General features: G+C 49.0%; 3 non-coding genes across 3 annotated transcripts; all 3 read right to left on the bottom strand.

The window, feature by feature from the left end:
- Positions 1-2225: 2225 nt before the first annotated feature.
- Positions 2226-2431, bottom strand: LOC149083759 (small nucleolar RNA U3). The gene has a single exon (XR_016193144.1). It is a non-coding gene; the product is annotated as a small nucleolar RNA U3 (small nucleolar RNA).
- A 1733-nt stretch (positions 2432-4164) lies between these two features.
- LOC149083758 (small nucleolar RNA U3) lies at positions 4165-4370 on the bottom strand. Its single transcript, XR_016193143.1, has one exon. It is a non-coding gene; the product is annotated as a small nucleolar RNA U3 (small nucleolar RNA).
- Positions 4371-6099: 1729 nt separating this feature from the next.
- Positions 6100-6305, bottom strand: LOC149083757 (small nucleolar RNA U3). The gene has a single exon (XR_016193141.1). It is a non-coding gene; the product is annotated as a small nucleolar RNA U3 (small nucleolar RNA).
- Positions 6306-6471: the final 166 nt, after the last annotated feature.

The raw sequence follows: 6471 nt of genomic DNA, 5'->3' as shown, positions 1-6471 counted from the left end.
CGGTTCGTTGATCGGGACAAGAAGGCCCTTGCCCGCTCAACAAAGAAGCCCTGTTTAGACCGGTCGACGTGTAGGCGAGCATTCGATGCAAGCATGAAACACCCATTAACTAAATCTGTCAAGTGACCCCACACTGAAATAATAAAACGCTTCACATCTAAGCCCGTTCGAGGGTACCACCGAACCTCTTTGGAAGGGGCCCGTATCACCGGAGTGGTATCCCTCTAGTGCTTTCCACCACCCTACACGATTTTCGGAAGGAGCGAAAAAGCCTCAGACACTCCGTCAAGAACACCGGGATGATTCTTGACTCCCGAATCCAAACGGTTCGTCGATCGGGACAAGAAGGTTCTTGCCCGCTCAACAAAGAAGCCCTGTTTAGACCGGTCGACGTGTAGGCGAGCATTCGATGCAAGCATGAAAATCCCATTAACTAAATCTGTCAAGTGACCCCACACTGAAATAATAAAATGCTTCATGTCTAAGCCCGTTCGAGGGTACCACCGAACCTCTTTGGAAGGGGTCCGTATCACCGGACTGGTATCCCTCTAGTGCTTTCCACCACCCTACACGATTTTCGGAAGGAGCGAAAAAGCCTCAGACACTCCGTCAAGAACACCGGGATGATTCTTGACTCGCGAATCCAAACGGTTCGTCGATCGGGACAAGAAGGCCCTTGCCCGCTCAACAAAGAAGCCCTGTTTAGACCGGTCGACGTGTAGGCGAGCATTCGATGCAAGCATGAAACACCCATTAACTAAAATCTGTCAAATGACCCCACACTGAAATAATAAAATGCTTCAGATCTAAGCCCGTTCGAGGGTACCACCGAACCTCTTTTGAAGGGGTCCGTATCACCGGACTGGTATCCCTCTAGTGCTTTCCACCACCCTACACGATTTTCGGAAGGAGCGAAAAAGCCTCAGACACTCCGTCAAGAACACCGGGATGATTCTTGACTCGCGAATCCAAACGGTTCGTTGATCGGGACAAGAAGGCCCTTGCCCGCTCAACAAAGAAGCTCTGTTTAGACCGGTCGACGTGTAGGCGAGCATTCGATGCAAGCATGAAACACCCATTAACTAAATCTGTCAAGTGACCCCACACTGAAATAATAAAACGCTTCACATCTAAGCCCGTTCGAGGGTACCACCGAACCTCTTTGGAAGGGGCCCGTATCACCGGAGTGGTATCCCTCTAGTGCTTTCCACCACCCTACACGATTTTCGGAAGGAGCGAAAAAGCCTCAGACACTCCGTCAAGAACACCGGGATGATTCTTGACTCACGAATCCAAACGGTTCGTCGATCGGGACAAGAAGGCCCTTGCCCGCTCAACACAGAAGCCCTGTTTAGACCGGTCGACGTGTAGGCGAGCATTCGATGCAAGCATGAAACACCCATTAACTAAAATCTGTCAAATGACCCCGCACTGAAATAATAAAACGCTTCACATCTAAGCCCGTTCGAGGGTACCACCGAACCTCTTTGGAAGGGGCCCGTATCACCGGACTGGTATCCCTCTAGTGCTTTCCACCACCCTACACGATTTTCGGAAGGAGCGAAAAAGCCTGAGACACTCCGTCAAGATCACCGGGATGATTCTTGACTCGCGAATCCAAACGGTTCGTTGATCGGGACAAGAAGGCCCTTGCCCGCTCAACAAAGAAGCCCTGTTTAGACCGGTCGACGTGTAGGCGAGCATTCGATGCAAGCATGAAAATCCCATTAACTAAAATCTGTCAAGTGACCCCACACTGAAATAATAAAATGCTTCATGTCTAAGCCCGTTCGAGGGTACCAGCGAACCTCTTTGGAAGGGGTCCGTATCACCGGACTGGTATCCCTCTAGTGCTTTCCACCACCCTACACGATTTTCGGAAGGAGCGAAAAAGCCTCAGACACTCCGTCAAGAACACCGGGATGATTCTTGACTCGCGAATCCAAACGGTTCGTCGATCGGGACAAGAAGGTCCTTGCCCGCTCAACACAGAAGCCCTGTTTAGACCGGTCGACGTGTAGGCGAGCATTCGATGCCAGCATGAGACAGCCATTAACTAATGTTTTTGAAGTGAACCCAGAGGGAAATGTTTAAATGCTTTATATATAAACTCGTACGAGCATACCGTTACTTTACTTTACAACCAGACGTAGTCCACCGCATATAAGACATAGATACAAGAGCATTTCTAAGATTTGACAAGCCCAGAAACCTAATGGGGGAAAACCACTCAGAACGAGTTATCGCCCGAAGAACACCTTTGGGGTGTCAGGAGCGATCGTAAATGACAGCAGACCCGTGACAGTCTACCTGACGGCTTGACACTCATGAAGCAAAGTCTCACGTCATCATCGTGGTTTGAGAAAAGAGAATCCGTAAGACACGAACTCAGAAATCATAACACAGTTATAATCCTATGAAATATGATATTTATACGAATATACAAACGAACCTCTTCGGAAGGGTCCCGAATCATTGGACTGGTATCCGTTTCGAGCTTTCCACCACGCTACACGATTTTTGGGACAGAAAAAGCCTCAGACACGCCGTCAATTTCACAGGGATGATTCTTGACTCGCGAATCCAAACGGTTCGTCGATCGGGACAAGAAGGCCCTTGCCCGCTCAACACAGAAGCCCTGTTTAGACCGGTCGACGTGTAGGCGAGCATACGATGCAAGCATGAAACACCCATTAACTAAATCTGTCAAGTGACCCCACACTGAAATAATAAAACGCTTCACATCTAAGCCCGTTCGAGGGTACCACCGAACCTCTTTGGAAGGGGCCCGTATCACCGGACTGGTATCCCTCTAGTGTTTTCCACCACCCTACACGATTTTCGAAAGGAGCGAAAAAGCCTCAGACACTCCGTCAAGAACACCGGGATGATTCTTGACTCACGAATCCAAACGGTTCGTCGATCGGGACAAGAAGGCCCTTGCCCGCTCAACACAGAAGCCCTGTTTAGACCGGTCGACGTGTAGGCGAGCATTCGATGCAAGCATGAAACACCCATTAACTAAAATCTGTCAAATGACCCCACACTGAAATAATAAAATGCTTCAGATCTAAGCCCGTTCGAGGGTACCACCGAACCTCTTTTGAAGGGGTCCGTATCACCGGACTGGCATCCCTCTAGTGCTTTCCACCACCCTACACGATTTTCGGAAGGAGCGAAAAAGCCTCAGACACTCCGTCAAGAACACCGGGATGATTCTTGACTCGCGAATCCAAACGGTTCGTTGATCGGGACAAGAAGGCCCTTGCCCGCTCAACAAAGAAGCCCTGTTTAGACCGGTCGACGTGTAGGCGAGCATTCGATGCAAGCATGAAACACCCATTAACTAAATCTGTCAAGTGACCCCACACTGAAATAATAAAATGCTTCACATCTAAGCCCGTTCGAGGGTACCACCGAACCTCTTTGGAAGGGGCCCGTATCACCGGACTGGTATCCCTCTAGTGCTTTCCACCACCCTACACGATTTTCGGAAGGAGCGAAAAAGCCTCAGACACTCCGTCAAGAACACCGGGATGATTCTTGACTCACGAATCCAAACGGTTCGTCGATCGGGACAAGAAGGCCCTTGCCCGCTCAACACAGAAGCCCTGTTTAGACCGGTCGACGTGTAGGCGAGCATTCGATGCAAGCATGAAACACCCATTAACTAAAATCTGTCAAATGACCCCACACTGAAATAATAAAATGCTTCAGGTCTAAGCCCGTTCGAGGGTACCACCGAACCTCTTTGGAAGGGGTCCGTATCACCAGACTGGTATCCCTCTAGTGCTTTCCACCACCCTACACGATTTTCGGAAGGAGCGAAAAAGCCTCAGACAATCCGTCAAGAACACCGAGATGATTCTTGACTCGCGAATCCGAACGGTTCGTCGATCGGGACAAGAAGGCCCTTGCCCGCTCAACACAGAAGCCCTGTTTAGACCGGTCGACGTGTAGGCGAGCATTCGATGCCAGCATGAGACAGCCATTAACTAATGTTTTTGAAGTGAACCCAGAGGGAAATGTTTAAATGCTTTATATGTAAACTCGTACGAGCATACCGTTACTTTACTTTACAACCAGACGTAGTCCACCGCATATAAGACATAGATACAAGAGCATTTCTAAGATTTGACAAGCCCAGAAACCTAATGGGGGAAAACCACTCAGAACGAGTTATCGCCCGAAGAACACCTTTGGGGTGTCAGGAGCGATCGTAAATGACAGCAGACCCGTGACAGTCTACCTGACGGCTTGACACTCATGAGGCAAAGTCTCACGTCATCATCGTGGTTTGAGAAAAGAGAATCCGTAAGACACGAACTCAGAAATCATAACACAGTTATAATCCTATGAAATATGATATTTATACGAATATACAAACGAACCTCTTCGGAAGGGTCCCGAATCATTGGTATCCGTTTCGAGCTTTCCACCACGCTACACGATTTTTGGGAGAGAAAAAGCCTCAGACACGCCGTCAATTTCACCGGGATGATTCTTGACTCGCGAATCCAATGGGTTCGTCGATCGGGACAAGAAGGCCCTTGCCCGCTCAACACAGAAGCCCTGTTTAGACCGGTCGACGTGTAGGCGAGCATTCGATGCAAGCATGAAACACCCATTAACTAAAATCTGTCAAATGACCCCACACTGAAATAATAAAATGCTTCAGATCTAATCCCGTTCGAGGGTACCACCGAACCTCTTTGGAAGGGGCCCGTATCACCGGACTGGTATCCCTCTAGTGCTTTCCACCACCCTACACGATTTTCGGAAGGAGTGAAAAAGCATCAGACACTCCGTCATGAACACCGGGATGATTCTTGACTCGCGAATCCAAACAGTTCGTCGATCGGGACAAGAAGGCCCTTGCCCGCTCAACACAGAAGCCCTGTTTAGACCGGTCGAAGTGTAGGCGAGCATTCGATGCAAGCATGAAAATCCCATTAACTAAACTCTGTCAAATGACCCCACACTGAAATAATAAAATGCTTCAGATCTAAGCCCGTTCGAGGGTACCACCGAACCTCTTTTGAAGGGGTCCGTATCACCGGACTGGCATCCCTCTAGTGCTTTCCACCACCCTACACGATTTTCGGAAGGAGCGAAAAAGCCTCAGACACTCCGTCAAGAACACCGGGATGATTCTTGACTCGCGAATCCAAACGGTTCGTTGATCGGGACAAGAAGGCCCTTGCCCGCTCAACAAAGAAGCCCTGTTTAGACCGGTCGACGTGTAGGCGAGCATTCGATGCAAGCATGAAACACCCATTAACTAAATCTGTCAAGTGACCCCACACTGAAATAATAAAATGCTTCACATCTAAGCCCGTTCGAGGGTACCACCGAACCTCTTTGGAAGGGGCCCGTATCACCGGACTGGTATCCCTCTAGTGCTTTCCACCACCCTACACGATTTTCGGAAGGAGCGAAAAAGCCTCAGACACTCCGTCAAGAACACCGGGATGATTCTTGACTCACGAATCCAAACGGTTCGTCGATCGGGACAAGAAGGCCCTTGCCCGCTCAACACAGAAGCCCTGTTTAGACCGGTCGACGTGTAGGCGAGCATTCGATGCAAGCATGAAACACCCATTAACTAAAATCTGTCAAATGACCCCACACTGAAATAATAAAATGCTTCAGGTCTAAGCCCGTTCGAGGGTACCACCGAACCTCTTTGGAAGGGGTCCGTATCACCAGACTGGTATCCCTCTAGTGCTTTCCACCACCCTACACGATTTTCGGAAGGAGCGAAAAAGCCTCAGACAATCCGTCAAGAACACCGAGATGATTCTTGACTCGCGAATCCAAACGGTTCGTCGATCGGGACAAGAAGGCCCTTGCCCGCTCAACACAGAAGCCCTGTTTAGACCGGTCGACGTGTAGACGAGCATTCGATGCCAGCATGAGACAGCCATTAACTAATGTTTTTGAAGTGAACCCAGAGGGAAATGTTTAAATGCTTTATATATAAACTCGTACGAGCATACCGTTACTTTACTTTACAACCAGACGTAGTCCACCGCATATAAGACATAGATACAAGAGCATTTCTAAGATTTGACAAGCCCAGAAACCTAATGGGGGAAAACCACTCAGAACGAGTTATCGCCCGAAGAACACCTTTGGGGTGTCAGGAGCGATCGTAAATGACAGCAGACCCGTGACAGTCTACCTGACGGCTTGACACTCATGAGGCAAAGTCTCACGTCATCATCGTGGTTTGAGAAAAGAGAATCCGTAAGACACGAACTCAGAAATCATAACACAGTTATAATCCTATGAAATATGATATTTATACGAATATACAAACGAACCTCTTCGGAAGGGTCCCGAATCATTGGTATCCGTTTCGAGCTTTCCACCACGCTACACGATTTTTGGGAGAGAAAAAGCCTCAGACACGCCGTCAATTTCACCGGGATGATTCTTGACTCGCGAATCCAATGGGTTCGTCGATCG

Source organism: Pholcus phalangioides, unplaced genomic scaffold (genome assembly GCF_987345545.1).
Source record: "Pholcus phalangioides strain wild (caught in Gottingen) unplaced genomic scaffold, Ppha-v1.0 ptg000008l_1, whole genome shotgun sequence".
In the NCBI taxonomy this organism is placed as follows: domain Eukaryota; kingdom Metazoa; phylum Arthropoda; class Arachnida; order Araneae; family Pholcidae; genus Pholcus; species Pholcus phalangioides.
The sequence above is the reverse complement of the archived record's forward strand: the minus strand, read 5'-3'. Positions and strand labels throughout refer to the sequence as shown.